The 16,679-nt window shown below is 40.3% G+C and overlaps 1 protein-coding gene across 15 annotated transcripts in view; it reads left to right on the top strand.

Annotated features, from left to right (window-relative positions):
• Nucleotides 1-16,679, top strand: part of INVS (inversin) — a 239,845-nt gene that overhangs the window by 40,657 nt on the left and 182,509 nt on the right. For 4 of the 15 annotated variants that reach the window (XM_063696618.1, XM_055350052.2, XM_063696619.1 and 1 more), the window contains one exon: nucleotides 14,382-14,472. The exons of the other annotated variants lie outside the window; for them this stretch is intronic. The gene's annotated coding sequence lies outside the window, so the exon portion shown is untranslated. The remainder of the gene's footprint in view (nucleotides 1-14,381; nucleotides 14,473-16,679) is intronic. 15 annotated transcript variants of the gene reach the window in all.

Consider the following 16,679-nt stretch of genomic DNA (forward strand, 5'->3'; position numbering starts at 1 on the left):
CCTCTATCTAGTTCCAAAGCATTTCCATCACTCTAAAGTAAAACCACTTATCCATTAAACAGTTTGTCTCCATTGCCCTCTCTCCCTAGCCCCTGGCAACCACCAATATGCATTCTGTTTCTATGGATTTATAGACATTTCATGTAAAAAGGAATCATATATGACCTTTGTTTCATGCACGTCTGTGTAAAGAGACCACCAAACAGGCTTTGTGTGAGCAACAAGGCTGTTTATTTCACCTGGGTGCAGGCGGGCTGAGTCCGAAAAGAGAGTCAGTGAAGGAAGATGGGGTGGAGCCGTTTTATAAGATTTGGATAGGTAAAGGAAAATTACAGTCAAAGGGGGGTTGTTCTCTGGCGGGCAGGAGTGGGGGTCACAAGGTGCTCAGTAGGGGAGCTTTTGAGCCAGGATGAGCCAGGAGAAGGAATTTCCCAAGATAATGTCATCAGTTAAGGCAAGAATAGGCCATTTTCATTTCTTTTGTGGTGGAATGTCATCAGTTAAGGCAGGAACCGGCCATCTGGATGTGTACGTGCAGGTCACAGGAGATATGATGGCTTAGCTTGGGCTCAGAGGCCTGACATTCCTGTCTTCTTATATTAATAAGAAAAATAAAACAAAATAGTGGTAAAGTGTTGGGACGGCGAAAATTTTGGGGGACGGTACGGAGAGATAATGGGCGATGTTTCTCAGGGCTGCTTCGAGCGGAATTAGGGGCAGCGTGGGAACCTAGAATGGGAGAGATTAAGCTGAAGGAAGATTTTGTGGTAAGGGGTGATATTGTGGGACTATTAGGAGAAACATTTGTCATTTATAATTATTGGTGATAGCCTAGATACGGTTTTGTATGAATTGAAAAACTAAATGGAATAAGAGAAGGAGAAAAACAGGTATTAAAGGACTAAGAATTGGGAGGACCTAGGACATTTAATTAGAGAGTGCCTAAGGAGGTTCAGCATAGTCCTGCCAGCAAAGATTGTTTATTTACTTCAAGAGTTAAGAGTGGCAGTTTGGGGATAGCACCAGGAGATATCAGCTGCAATGGCTTGGAGAAACAGTGTAAACCAGCAGTGTAAACAAGAGCAGGGCATGTGTGAGTAGTTGAGAACAGTGAATAGGAGTATGATTAGACAGAAGATAGTAGGGATGACAAGTTTTTTGGGGCACAGTCCAAATTGGTCTTGGAATGATACTGGGGCCTAATAAAAAGGAGCATCTATACAGGAGCTTAAATTGGCTATACCTTGTAGCATTCTGAGGACAGGCCTGAATTCTGAGAAGGGAAAGTGGTAAAAGTATTGTCTAGTCCTTTTTAAGTTGGTGGCTGAGCTTGGTGAGGTGTGTTTTTAAAAGACCATTAGTCCGTTCTACTTTTCCTGAAGACTGAGGACCGTAAGGGATATAAAGGTTTCACTGAATACCAAGAGCCTGAAAAAATGCTTAGCTGATTTGACTAATAAAGGCCGGTCTGCTATCAGACTGTATAGAGGTGGGAAGGCCAAACCGACGAATTATGTCTAACAGAAGGGAAAAAATGACCACGGTGGCCTTCTCAGACCCTGTAGGAAAGGCCTCTACCCATCCAGTGAAAGCGTCTACCTAGACTAAGAGGTATTTTAGTTTTCTGACTCGGGGCACATGAGTAAAGTCAATTTGCCAGTCCTGGGCAGGGGCAAATCTCCGAGCTTGATATGTAGGAAAGGGAGGAGGCCTGAACAATCCCTGAGGGGTAGTAGAATAGCAAATGGAACGCTGAGAAGTGATTTCTTTGAGGATAGATTTCCAGGATGGAAAGGAAATGAGAGGTTCTAAGAGACGGGCTAGTGGCTTGTAACCTACATGGAAGAGATTATGAAATGACGACAGAATAGAATGGGCCTGTGAGGCTGGAAGGAGATATTTTCCTTGGTCTAAGAACCATTTGCCTTCTGTGGGAAGAGATTGATAGGTGGAAGTTCCAGTGGGGGAGTAGGTGGGAGTGACTGACGTGAAGGAGAAAAACTGGCTGTGAGGGACAGAAGTTGGAATGCTAGCTGCTTGTCTAGCCACCTAATCAGCGTAAGCGTTGCCTAGAGCAATGGGATCTGATGCTTTTTGATGCCCCTTGCAGTGAATGACTCTAGCTTCCTTTGGAAGTTAAGTGGCTTTGAGAAGCGTTTTTATTAAAGAGGGATTAATGATAGAGGACCCTTGTGTAGTGAGGAAACTTCTTGCATGGTGGTGCATGATATGAAAGGCATATTTAGAGTCAGTATAAATATTGACGCATAGTCCTTTTGCAAGAGTGAGGGCTTGGGTTAAGGCAACTAGTTCGGCTTGCTGAGAGGTAGTGGAGTGGGGCAGAGCGGTAGCCTCAATAATAGATGTGGAAGATACTATAGAATAGCCTGCCTTTGCTGGTGAGTGGCAATTAGGCCTGGTGGAACTGCCATCAATAAACCAAATGTGATTAGGGTGAGGAACAGGAAAGAAGGAAATACGGGGAAATGGGGTGAATGTCAGGTGGATCAGAGAGATACAGTCATGAGGGTCAGGTGTGGTATCCAGAATAATGTGGGAGGCTGGGTTGAAGTCCGTGCCAGGAACAATGGTAATTGTGGGAGACTCAACAAAGAGTGAATATAGCTGAAGGAGCCAGGGAGCAGAAAGTATATGCGTCAGGTATGAGGAAGAAAATAGATTTTGGAAGTTATGAGAACTGTAGAGAGTCAGTTGAGCATACTCTGTGATTTTTAGGGCCTTTAAAAGTATTAAGGCAGCGGCAGCCGCTGCATGCAGACATGAGGGTTGGGTTAAAACAGTAAGGTCCAGTTGTTTGGACAGAAAGGCTATAGGACGTGGTCCCAGCTCTTGTGTAAGAATTCTGACCTTACTAACCATGCCTAGGAAAGAAAGGAGTTGTTGTTTTGTAGAAGGGATTGGGGTTTGGGAGATTAGCCGGACACGATCAGCAGGGAGAGCACGTGTGTTTTTATGAGAATCATGCCGAGATAGGTAACAGATGAGGAAGAAATTTGGGCTTGACTGAAGTAATGGGGGCTGTCTGTGAAGCCTTGCAGCAGTACAGCCTAAGTAATTTGCTGAGCCTGATGGGTGTCAGGGTCAGTACAAGTGAAAGCGAAGAGAGGCTGGGATGAAAGGTGCAAAGGAATAGCAAAGAAAGCATGTTTGAGATCTAGAACAGAATAATGGGTTGTGGAGGGAGGTATTGAGGATAGGAGAGTATAGGGGTTTGGCACCACGGGGTAGATAGGCAAAACAATTTGGTTGATAAGGCGCAGATCCTGAACTAACCTGTAAGCCTTGTCTGGTTTTAGGACAGGTAAGATGGGGGAATTGTAAGGGGAGTTTATAGGCTTTAAAAGGCCATGCTGTAGCAGGCGAGTAATAGCAGGCTTTAGTCCTTTTGAAGCGTGCTGTGGGATGGGATATTGGCATTGAGCAGGGTAAGTGTGATTAGGTTTTAATGGGATGGTAAGGGGTGCAGGAACGGTCGCTAAGGAGGGAGTAGGGGTGTCTTATACTTGTGAGTTAAGATGGGGAGATACAAGGGGAGGATGTGAAGGAGGCTTTGAACTGGGGTAAAAGGCAGCGATGAGGTGTGGCTGTAGCCCAGGAATAGTCAGGGAAGCAGATAATTTAGTTAAAGTGTCTCGGCCTAATAAGGGAACTGGGCAGGTGGGGATAACTAAAAAGGAGTGCTTAAAAGAGTATTGTCTAAGTTGGCACCAGAGTTGGGGAGTTTTAAGAGGTTTAGAAGCCTGGCCGTCAGTACCTGCAACAGTTACGGAGGCAAGGGAAACAGGCCCTTGAAAAGAAGGTAATGTGGAGTGGGTAGCTTCCATATTGATTAAGAAGGGGACGGACTTACCTTCCACTGTGAGAGTTACCTGAAGCTCGGCGTCCGTGATGGTTTAGGGGGCTTCCGAGGCGATCAGGCAGTGTCAGTCTTCAGCCGCTAAGCCGAGAAGATCTGGGAAGGAGTCAGTCAGAGAGCCTTGGGCCAGAGTTCTAGGGGCTCTGGGAGTGGCTGCCAGGTGAGTTGAACAGTCTGATTTTCAGTGGGGTCCTACACAGATGGGACACGGCTTAGGAGGAATCCTGGGCTGCGGGCATTCCTTGTCCCGGTGGCCAGATATCCGGCACTTGTAGCAAGCTTCTGGGGGAGGAGGTTCTGGAGGAACTCCTGGCTGCTGCGGTTCAGGCGTTTGGAAGTTCTTGTGTGCTGGTGATGTGGCTGGGATATGTCTCACAGTGGAGGCAAGGAATTGCAACTTTTTTCTGTTATTGTACACCTTGAAGGCGAAGTTAATTAAGTCCTGTTGTGGGGTTTCAGGGCCGGAATTTAATTTTTGGAGCTTTATTTAAAGTCAGGAGCTGACTGGGTAATCAAATGTATATTGAGAATAAGATGGCCTTTTGACCTTTTAGGGTCTAGGGCTGTAAAGCGTCTCAGGGTTGCTGCCAAACGATCCATGAACTGGGCTGGGCTTTTCATATTTGATGAAAAAGAGCCTAAAGGCTAACTGATTTGGGAGAGGTCGGATAAAGAAAAAGGAGCATTAACCTTGACTATGCCTTTAGCTCCAGCCACCTTTGTAAGAGGAAATTGCTGGGCAGGTAGGGGAGGGCTAGTCACGGAACGAAACTGTAAGCCGGACTGGGTGTGAGGAGGGGAGATGATAGGATTATAGGGTGGAGGAGCTGAGGCTGAGGAAGAATTGGGACTTAGCTCGGCCTGGTGACAAGCAGCCTGGGGAGGAGGGGAAAGGTCAGATGGGTCTGTAGAAAAGGAAGACTGGAAAGACTCAGTGACGCTTGGGGTTGGGACTGAGGGGACAGCCAGGAGGGAAAGAAGGAGGGCTGGGGAGGAATCACATTGGGAACAGAGACTAGGGAGGGAACAATGTGTAGAAGAATGCCTGGACGTCAGGCACCTCAGACCATTTGCCTATTTTACAACAAGAATTATCTAGATCTTTTAGGATGGAAAAATCAAAAGTGCCGTTTTCTGGCTATTTGGAACCACTGTCGAGTTTGTATTGGGGTCAAGCAGCATTGTAGAAGAAAATAAGTTGTTTAGGTTTTAGGTCAGGTGTGAGCTGAAGAGGTTTTAAGTTCTTGAGAACACAGGCTAAGGGAGAAGAAGGAGGAATGGAGGGTGGAAGGTTGCCCATAGTGAAGGAAGCAAGCCCAGAGAAAAGAGTAGAGACACGGAGGGAAGGGGTTTGGGATTTCTTACCTTCCAGAAAAGCAGGAAAGGGGTCGGGGCACGGAGATATAAGGGGTTGGGGTGCAGAGATAAGAGGTCAGGGCACAGAAATAAGGGATCGGGGTGCAGAGATAAGAGGTTGGGGTGCAGAAATAAGGGATAGGGGTACAGAGATAAGAAGTCAGGGCATGGAAATAAGGGTTTGGGGCACAGAGATAAGAGGTCAGGGCACAGAAATAAGGGATTGGGATGCAAAGATAAGAGGTCGGGGCATGGAATTAAGGGATCGGGGCACAGAGGTAGGAGGTTGGGGAGTGGAAATAAGGGATCAGGGGGTTCTTGCCCCCTAGAAAAGTGGTACTTGCCACTAAGGGTGAAGGAGAAGGGGTTGGGGGGTTCTTGCCCCCCTGAAAAAGCAGAGAAGGGGTAGAGACACAGAGAGAAGGAGTTGGGAGGTTCTTGCCCCCCAGAAAAGCAGTACTTGCCGCTAAGGGTGAAGGACCAAGGCAGGCGTCCCCGTGTGGTCAGACACCTCTGAAACGTGGGTGAGTAATCAGGCAGGCATCCCCACGTGATTAAACACCAAGGGAAGACTGTCTTCCCTAGTCTGTGACCAGTGCCGGAGTTTTGGGTCCACAGATAAAACACATCTCCTGTCTCTACCAGAAAAGGAAAGGAACTGAAATTAAGAGAAGGGAGAGATTGAAGGGTGGCACCAAGATTGAAAGGAGAAAGTGGTTGACGGATAGTGAGAGAGGTTGGAGAAGAGAGTAAGAAGAGGCCGCTTACCTGATTTAAAATTGGTGAGATGTTCCTTGGGCTGGTGGGTCTGAGGGCGCGAGGTCGTAGGTGGATCTTTTTCATGGAGCAAAGAGCGGGAGGACAGGGGATTGATCTCCCAAGGGAGGTCCCCTGATCCGAGTCACGGCACCAAATTTCATGCACATCCGTGTAAAGAGACCAACAAGCAGGCTTTGTGTGAGCAGCAAGGCTGTTTATTTCACCTGGGTGCAGGCGGGCTGAGTCTGAAAAGAGAGTCAGTGAAGGAAGATGGGGTGGGGCCGTTTTATAAGATTTGGGTAGGTAAAGGAAAATTATAGTCAAAGGGGGGTTGTTCTCTGGCGGGCAGGAGTGGGGGTCACAAGGTGCTCAGTAGGGGAGCTTTTGAGCCAGGATGAGCCAGGAGAAGGAATTTCCCAAGATAATGTCATCAGTTAAGGCAAGAACAGGCCATTTTCATTTCTTTTGTGGTGGAATGTCATCAGTTAAGGCAGGAACCGGCCATCTGGATGTGTACGTGCAGGTCACAGGAGATATGATGGCTTAGCTTGGGCTCAGAGGCCTGACACTTTGTGTCTGGCTTTTTTTCGCTTAGGGTAATGTTTTTGAGGTTCATCCAAGCTGTCACATGTATCAGTACTTCATTCATTTTTATGGTTGAATAATATTTTCTTTTATAAAACCAGTGACACTATATTTAATTATTAAATTTTTTAAATGAGTCTAGAGTTTAAAAGACAGTTTGTTAGGTGAAATTAAGTGATTTAGAAAGGAAAGAGAAAATAACAGAGGTAGTATATTAGAATAAGCTTCTAGTTGACAATATATAGCTAACTTATGGATGAGTAATATTTTCTGTTGTGTGTATATACCGCAATTTATTTATTCCTTCATCCAAGTGCTGTTTCCACTATTGTGAATAGTGCTTCCGTCAACGTAGGTGTACATATACTTGTTTGAGTACCTGTTTTCAATTCCTTCATTTGATTGTCCTTCATCAATTTATGGTACTGTATTCTTTTAGTCACTGGAGTTTAAAAACTGCATGGCATGTAGTAGGTGCTAAATATATGTTGGTTGAATGGATTTATTAAATTAATGTGTTGAATTGTTCTCATTCTCTTCTTTCCCCTTTACCTCTTCTGTCTAATCACATGTTAATTCAATTATAGACTTAACTCTGCCACAAACTGTATAACATTGGGCAAAACACAACTATATGCTTAGTTTTATATGCTTAGTCTTCTGTAGACCTCTATAGGCCCTCTACATACTCAGTCTTCTGTAAAATGACTTTCTTGAACCACAAACATAAAGTCAAAGACAACCTGGGAAATACATCTTCACTTACAACAGAGGGCAAATATGAATTGCTCCTTGGAATTGATAAGCAACCTAGAGAAAAATCAGCTGTCAGTTTACATTAAAAGAAATTCAAATGACCCTCAAGCATATGAAAATATGTTCAAATATACGTATAAAAGTCATGCAAATTAAAACTATGCTAAAATATTTTTTCTCACCTATTGCCTCATTGTGTTGGTGAGGCTGTGGATAAATAAGTTTTTTCATACTCTGCTCCTGGGATAGTTATCTAAATTGCAAATGCATATACTCTTTGACCAGGCAATTCCATTTCTGGTAATTTATCCTAAAAATAAGCCTGCACAAGTGAAAAATGATATATATAGAAGGTTTTTTATGGCAGCAATATTTACAAAAACAAGGTTGGAAGCAACCCAAATGCCCATCAAAAGGAATCTGGTTTAAAAAATATGGTACATTTATACGATGGAAAACTAGGGAACTGTGAAAAGAAAGATGATGGTGTCTATTAAAATGAAAATACCTTCAAGATGTATTGTTAAGTGAATAAGAGATGGGTTAAAAATAAGAGTATGTAAAATTAAGACTATAAATTGCTAAGAAAATTTAAAAAATAAACAAGGCCAGGTGTCATGGCTTACACCTGTAATCCCAGTACTTTGGGAGGCCAAAACAGGAGGATTGCTTGAAGCCAGAAGTTTGAGACCAGTCTGGGCAACAAAGCAAGACCCTGTCTCTACAAAAAAAAAAAAAAAAAAAAAAAATTAAAAATTAGCCGGCCATGGCAACGTGTACCTGTAATCCCAGCTTCTCAGGAGGTTAAGTCTGGAGAATCAACTTGAGTCCAGGAGTTTGAGGCTGTAGTGAGCTATGATTGTGCCACTACCTTCTAGCCTGGACAACAGAGTGAGACCGTGTCTCTAAAAAAAAACAGAAATAAACAAAAAACACCAAAAAGTTTAAGAATATAAAAACTTTCTAAAGACATATAAGAAACTAATAAAATAATTTATCCAGAGTGAGGGTAGAGGAAGGTATGATGCAGACTAGAGCAGAGGTAGGAGAAAGCTTTTATTATGTACCTCTTTATATTATTTTTTGAACCATCTGAATGCATTTTATGCAAAAATTTTAAGGTAAAAGTAAATTATTTTAAAAATGATGGCAGCAAAAAGGTTAATAGAAATAGACATGTTTGAGCAAGACTGGGAAATGGCAGAAAATTCCAAGGGAAAGAGATAGACATAAGGTAACTTCAAGTTTACAAAGGATATAATGCCATAGGCAACAAGCACCAGACAGATTACTCTAGTGCAAAGAAAAGTAATTAAACTGTGCAGCAACATTTAAACAGCTGAAGCATAAGTAAAATATTAGCACAGGAGAAGAGGCAGTAGAAGAATTAGATTTTATGTTTAACACATTAAAATGAAAAGATTTTAATTAAAGCTGTTATTTAAAGCTGCAAGAACATTTTAAATGAAGAATATATATTGTAGATCGCCTCCATTCTTTACATATTCTCGACCTCTACTTCAGTCTTTCTATAAAACCAACACATGTACATTCCATCCACGTCAAGAAAAGTCATTTTTTATCTTAGTGACTTACATGGTGCAACATATGTATGAAAACAACTTTAGATCTGGGATTTGACTGTGTTATGTAAATGAACTAATATTGTTAAAGTGACAGTAGAACTCCCATAATCTTGTCTGAAGGTAACAGACTGCCATGTATCAAATATTGTCATTGTTTTTCTTCAACTCTTTTTGTTATATAGGTAAGACATGTTCATTGTAGCAAAAAAAAAAAAAAAAAAATGGATTTTGTGCCATTACTCATACCTTTTGCTTTAGTTAGTTAAACATTTTCAGTGGATACTACTAGGCATCTCTGTGGCTGTATCCACTCATTAGTCCATTTTAAAACAATTTAATAAGTGCCCATTCTACCACAAGCTATGTAGCAAATGGGTATCTGAAGAGTAAGCAAGTAGTGATAGTTTATGAGTTTTTGACTGTTGGTATGCTTCCAAAAGAAGGCACCAAAAGACATTTGTGATGCCCACATTACTTAGAAATGTAGGAAAATCTTAGTATTTGAAACTCTTATGTCCTAGAATCTTAAGAAACCTCTGGATTGAGATGGTGATGTTAGGCAGCTCTTGTAGCTGACTTCAACGCTAGCTAGGCTACTTTCTCCAGGCAGTGAGAAAGTGCTAAAGAGTCTTGCTTCATTTTATTCCAACTTCTGGGGTTTTTAAACCAGCATTGTTTGTGTTCTTCCATATGTAGAAACTATCTCTAAACCTATCCTCTCATTTTCCAGTTTAGAAGGTGCTTTCAAATATTTAGGATCTTATTAGTTACTTTCAAATTAGTATTCCAATCAAAACGAGTTGAAATAAAAACCTGTCTGTCCTTTAACACTTTGATTATAGTTTATGTACTTCTATTTACATGGGTAAAATGTATAGTCACTAGGAATAACATGTCAACACATCTTGATTGAAATTGCCACTTTGAATTTTTCTATCATGTTTCTAGTATGAAAAAAAAACTTCATTTAGCTTCATAGTAGCTTCATAGCAGTTGGAATAGTTGTATATTATGTGTTTTCTGTATACATAAACTGAACTATAATTTGAAAAAGTTCTTCAAGGTCACCTTGTCACTTTCAGAGTGACAAATTATCCTGATTTTCTGATTCTCATCTTAGTGTTCCTGATACTGCTGCACTGGGAGAAAATTTACATACTTTCCTAAAGCTTACTTTCTCAGACTTCTTGTTCTTCTGGCCATGAGTAATTCCTAGATCCAGTTTTCCTGTCAAACCTCCAAAGAAGTACTGAAGGGTTTCTTTCTCATAGGTCAGATTCAGGGTTTGAACCCAAAGCTTCTTTCTTTAAATACACTGTTTTTTCTTTATCATACCTCTCAAACATAGTAGAGCAGCCTTGAAGATTTTGTCTTAAAATCTACATGGCTGTGGAATTTTGTTTTAAATATGATTATGTTTCCTACAATCATCTTCATTTTCTAATCATCTTCATCTCTTCTCTGACTCCCACTTTTACCAAGTCATGAAAATACAAGCATCTGCTTTCCATGAATAGATCAGAGATCTCACAAGCCTAGATTCCCATGGAAACCAATCAAAAACTAAAAGGAAAATAAAGAGTATATATTGAATTTCCATGAAACCTACAGCTTGTTTTTCATTAGACTCATGCTGGTTTCTTTTAAACTCTGGGCACAGGGCCAGCAAATATTTTTATGGCTGGTAAAAAGGGACTTCAAATCCATTTACTTTCATTTAACCGTTTAAAAATTAATTTTGTATATAACATCAATTCTAAAGAAAATTTGAGCGTTAATTTTCTAATTACCTTATGTCATAGGGCCATTATTTGTTTATGTAATTTCCTCTTCTTGTTTTTTCTCCTACCCATAGTTTATGACTGATAAAAGGATGAGAGGGAATCAGGATGATTATTATTCCTATAGTGTGAATATTGTCAACACTTGGGCACGACATTTTTCCTATGACCAATCATAGGACCAATAAAGGAGGTCTCTTTGTACCTCCTTTAGCTGTTAAGCTTTCACAAGGTGCAAATGATCTTTTACAAATGTGACAACAGATGATAACTAAAATGCCAAAGTGAGGGGGATTAAGAGAACCAGGGAGGGGATGGCAGGGGAGGACAGGTTGTAATTTTAAATTAAGCAATCAAAATAGTATTCAGTGAGATGGTGACATGTGAAGCAAGACTTAAAGGAGGTGAGAACTTTAGCCATGTGAACACCTGAGGGAAGAGCATTCATTCCAGGCAGAAGAAACAGTCAGAACAAAGGCCTTCAGATGGGAGCATGCCTAGAATTTTTGCAAAATAACAAGAAAATTAGTATAAATTAGTCTTCATGCCTTTAATCCCAGCACTTTGGGAGACCAAGGCGGGAGGGTCACTTGAGCCCAAGAGTTTGAGACCAGCCTGGTCAACATAGGGAGACTCCATCTCTACAAAAAAATTTTTAAAAATTGGCCAGGCATGGTGGTGCATGCCTGTGGTCCTAGCCACTCAGGAGGCTGAGATGGGAGTATCACTTGAGCCCAGGAGGTTGAGGCTGCAGTAAGCCACGATCACACCACTGCATTCCAGCCTGGACAACAGAGTGAGACCCTGTCTAAAAAAATAATAATAAATATATATATACCTTATAATGAATGAGCAAAAGGAAAGCACTAAGAGGTGAAGAAAGAGAAAGAATGGTGGCCTGATCCTGTAGGGCCTTATAGGCCATTGTCAAGAATATGTTTTCACTCTGAATGAGATGAGGAGGGTTTGAGAAAGGCGTGACATGGTCTGACTTATGTATTTACAAAAGAATCATTCTGGCCAAGTGAAGACATTTTCCTCCAGTTTTAGTACTATCTATTCCTTCACCCATTCCTCATATAATATGCTTTCAAGTTTCCTTCTCATCCTGATCATTTTCACCAGATATGCACATATTTGTCTAAATTCCCTTGAAAATGTGATACCTACAACAGAATACAATGCCAGTCTGATGAGCTCAGAGTGTTACATGACTATAACTGTTGACATTTTAGCAACAAAATACAGTTGATTCATATTTAAGATTTTTCAAATAAAAACTCTAAATCTGCTTTATACTTACAACTGCCTAAACTACATCCTATATTAATAATGGCCGTGGTTGTTGGACCCAAAGGCAGCATCTTATTGTATCCATATTTTGAACTTTCCCAGACATACTTAGGTAAAATTGACCATTGTATCCTTTGTTCCTCCAGTACCTTGTGTACTCAGCCACTGTTATACCACCTTTTACACTGAAATATATTTATTTGTTTACACATTTTATTTCTCCACAGATGATGAACATCTTAGTATGTAAGAGTGTCTTAGTCATCTTTTTTATTTCCAATATCTAGTAGTACTTAACGACACTCAATCAATGCTTGCTGAATTGAATTGGGTTCATCATGTAACCTACCCAGGTCCTCTTGATTCTTGAGTCGGCCATTCAGTATAGTTGTCATCTCTCCCACTTATGAGTCACCAAGATTCTCATCCTAATCTTTGATATTAAAATAGATCCTGCTTATAGAAAACCTTAATCATTGAAACACTAGTACTAAAATAAACTTCACTAATTTAAAAAGTTGTTTTATTCATTTATTATACTTGTCTAAATTATGTCGTCAGTATTAACTCAGCCTCTTGAAAAATTTTGTATAATCTATCAGAATTCACTTGCTCACCGTTCCAATTCTGATGGGTATGTCATTCATTTATTCATTTCATTTGTTCAACAGATAAATTTTTAGTATTTAATATGTATCAGGCATTACACTATATCTCAAAGTATTTTAAATTCAACCTTTGTCTAAATATGTGGTCTTTCAGATTTTATAATAGTAAAATTAACATTTCACCAATATAACTACTCATTTTCAGGCAATTTATTAGACATATACTCATAGTTTATCTTAAACAATTACAGATTTCAGAAGACATGGTTTGGGTCCTTTTATTCAAGTCTTTCCTGTCACTTTGTCAGTCATCTCTTTTCAAGCCATTTTCTTTTAAGGAATTTGGGCTGAAATATTAGACTGTACTTTGAAGTAATGACTGTAAACTTCATGTATGTAACTTTGGTTATTTCAGTGTTGTACAGATTGTTAACTAATTGTGTGTGTGTGTGTGTGTACAGGTGCACACAGGTGCATGTTTTAAATTGTTATTTAATTGGATTGTAATGCTTACATATATTGTAAAATGTTAAAGATACCAAGAAGGTTTGCAGTGAAGAATCTGGGTGTAAGGAAAACTTTCTATCTGCAAGTCAAAATATAGAAGTGATAGGAAAAAGACTAATAAATATGGCTACATAGTGATAAGAAAGACTTTTTCCTTCTAGAAAATGTGGCAAGCAAAGTTAAAAAAAAAAAAGACAAATTGGAAACAATATTTGCAAATTATATCATTATCAAAGGTTTAATACTCCTCATATATAAGGTGGAGAAGAAAAAGACCAATGATCCTATAAAAATGAGCAAGAGTGTATCTAGATAGTTCACAGAAAAGGAAATGGCCCTTCAATATATGAAAATATGCTCAATATTGTTCATCATAAAAGAAATACAAATTAAAATCACAAAGAGATAACATGCTTCATGTCTCAGATTGGCAAAACTCCAAAAGTTTGACAACATGTTCTGATGGCAAAACTGTAGGGAAATGAGCATTCACATATCCCTGAAGGAAATGGAAATGGTTTCCTTAGCCTGTTTTGTGTTGCAATAACAGAATACCACAGACTGGGTAATTTATAAGGAAGGAAATTTATTTCTCCCAATTCTGGAGACTGGGAAGTCCAATATCAAGTTATCAGCATCTGCTGAGGGACTTCAAGCTGTGTCATTCCACAGTGGAAAGCGGAAGGACGAAAGAGGGCAAGAACAAGTGAGGGAAAAGGGGTACCAAACTCACTTTTATCAGGAACCCACTCCCATGAAAACAGCAGTAATCCATTCATAAGGGCAGAGCCCCAGTGGCCTAATCACCTGTTAGGGATCCCACCTCGATACTGTCATAATGATGATTAAATTTCAACATGAATTTTGGAGGGACATTCAAACCATAGCATTGGTACAACACTTATGGAGGGAAACATAACAATATGCAGCAAAATTAACCAGAATATGCATTTACCTTTGATCTGTCACTTCTGGGAATCTATTCTATACATATGTGGTAAAAATAAGAAATGTATACACAAGGTTATTTAATTGCAGCATTATTTGTAGTAGAGAAAGCTTGAAAGCAAATGCACTTTTTTTTTGTTTTTGTTTTTGAGACAGGATCTCACTCTGTTACCGAGACTGGAGTGCAGTGGCACAATCATGGCTCACTGCAATCTCGACCTTTTTGGGCTTAGTGAATCCTCCTGCCTCAGGCTCCTGAGTAGCTGGGATTATAGGTGTGTGCCACCACAACCGACTAATTTTTTTTTTTTTTTTTTTTTTGTAGAGATGGGGTTTCACCAAGTTGCCCACACTAGTCTCAAACTTGGGCTCAAGCCATCTGCCCTCTTCAGCCTCCCAAAGTGCTGGGATTACAGGTGTGTCCACCGTGCCCTGCTTGCAAATGTACTTTTAGAGAGCTGGCTACATAAAGAAGAGTATATTCACACAATGGAATGCTATGCATCTGTAAGAAGTAATGAGAAATGTTTTTATATAACATTATAAAATGATCTGGAATGAAAAAAGCAAGCGCAGAATATTGTGTATGATATTCTCTATTTTATACATAACTATGAAGTGACCTCCAGGTTTATTGTTAAGAGAAAAAAGTAAGGTGCTAAAGAGCATGTGTAACCTTTTTTCCAGGAAAGAGGAGAACAATATTTTCTTGTATTTTTAAAAGATAGAAGAGTAAATGAAAAATGAATGAAGACTCTTACCTAAAGGGAGAAGGAGATAATGTAGAGGACACAGGGATCGAAGCTAGTCTTATCTGAGTATATCTTGTTCTATAGTTTTGATTTTGGAACTTCGTAAATTATTTCCATAATTATAAAAATTTAAGTGTCTACAGGCTGGGTGCAGTGGCTCACGCCTGTAATCCCAGCACTTTGGGAGGTCAAGGTGGGCGGATCACTTGAGGTCAGGAGTTCAAGACCAGCCTGGCCAACATGGTGAAACCCCATCTCTGCTAAAAATACAAAAATTAGCAGCCAGGCCTGGTGGCACAGTAATCCTAGCTACTCGGGAGGCTGAGGCACAAGAATCGCTTGAACCCGGGAGGCAGAGGTTGCAGAGAGCCGAGATAGTGCCATTGCACTCCAGCCTGGGCAACAGAGTGAGACTCCATCTCAAAAAAAAAAAAAAGAAAATGAGCAGTCCTTAAAGATTGATAGCCAAATAAAACAAAGACACCTGTGTATTAAGTTGGTAGCTTAACTGCAGAGAGAATTATTCAAGTGAATTTATTATTTTTTATTTTTATTTTTTATATTTTGAGATGGAGTCTCGCTCTGTCACCCAGGGTGGAGTGTAGTGATACAATCTTGGCTCACCGCAACTTCCACCTCCCGGGATCAAGTGATTCTCCTGGCTGCACCTCCCTAGTAGCTGGGATTACAGGCACGCACCACCACGCCCAGCTAATTTTTTGTATTTTTAGTAGAGATGGGGTTTTACCATGTTGGCCAGGCTGGTCTCAAACTCCTGACCTCTAGTGATCCACCCACCTTGGCCTCCCAAAGTGCTGGGATTATAGGCGTCAGCCACTGGGCCCAGCCCAAGTGACTTTAAAACATAGTAAATTTGACTCTGCAGTCCTGGTAGGAAACATCCTAAGGACAAAGACAGCTACAAAGAAATCCTAAAATGTGCTCAGTAAACATACTGTTAGTAATAATACTATTACTGTTATCTTGACACAACACAAATAAGTGGATCACTATATAAAGGTAAGATGAAGCAAGTGAATATGTCAATTTCATTAGTAACCAAGATTTTCAATAAGAAATATACAAATATAAACTATTGATATATGTGTCTGCTAAAAATTTATATTTCTGAATTTCATAGCACTAGCTACTGAAAAAGCCTAGAAGTAATGACTAACCCCATGAAGGATCACCTCCATCACCCAGATTGTGTCTCTCAATACCACTAAAAGGAGCCAGAACTCCTTAGAGAAGTGGCTGCTTAGAAATTGGGACAAGTAATATATGAAATGAGCCTGGCTCATCTGGTCATGCTGGATGGCAAGGTATCTAACAAAGCCTACTGGAGTCATGTCAAAGGGCCACAGAAGCCGTGTTAAAGGAGCTTCCAAAGATGGACAATTTGAGTAGCAAAAGTACAGTTGCTTCAATGGAAACAAACATGTTAAAACTCCATGAGTTAGGAATACTTTTTTTTTTTTTTTTTTTGAGACAGGGTCTCACTCTGTCTCTCAGTCTGGAGTGCAGTGGTGCGATCTCGGCTCACTGCTACCTCCGTCTCCTGGGTTCAAGCAATTCTCCAGCCTAAGCCTCCCAAGTAGCTGGGTTTAAAAGCATGAGTCACTGCACCTGGCTATTTTTTTTGTATTTTTGGTAGAGATGGGGTTTTGCCATGTTGCCCAAAGTGGTCTCTAAGTCCTGACCTCAAGTGATCTGCCTGCCTCAGCCTCCCAAGGTACTAGTGTATTTAAAATACAGTTGTTTTTATGTGTTTCAGTTTAACTTCCCCTCCTTCCCATCCTTACTGATTTAACTTTTTCAAAAGTTGAAACTACATGAAAAGATAGGTTTACAAGTTTCAGTCACTTCCA

This window comes from Gorilla gorilla, chromosome 13 (genome assembly GCF_029281585.2).
Source record: "Gorilla gorilla gorilla isolate KB3781 chromosome 13, NHGRI_mGorGor1-v2.1_pri, whole genome shotgun sequence".
Taxonomy (NCBI): domain Eukaryota; kingdom Metazoa; phylum Chordata; class Mammalia; order Primates; family Hominidae; genus Gorilla; species Gorilla gorilla.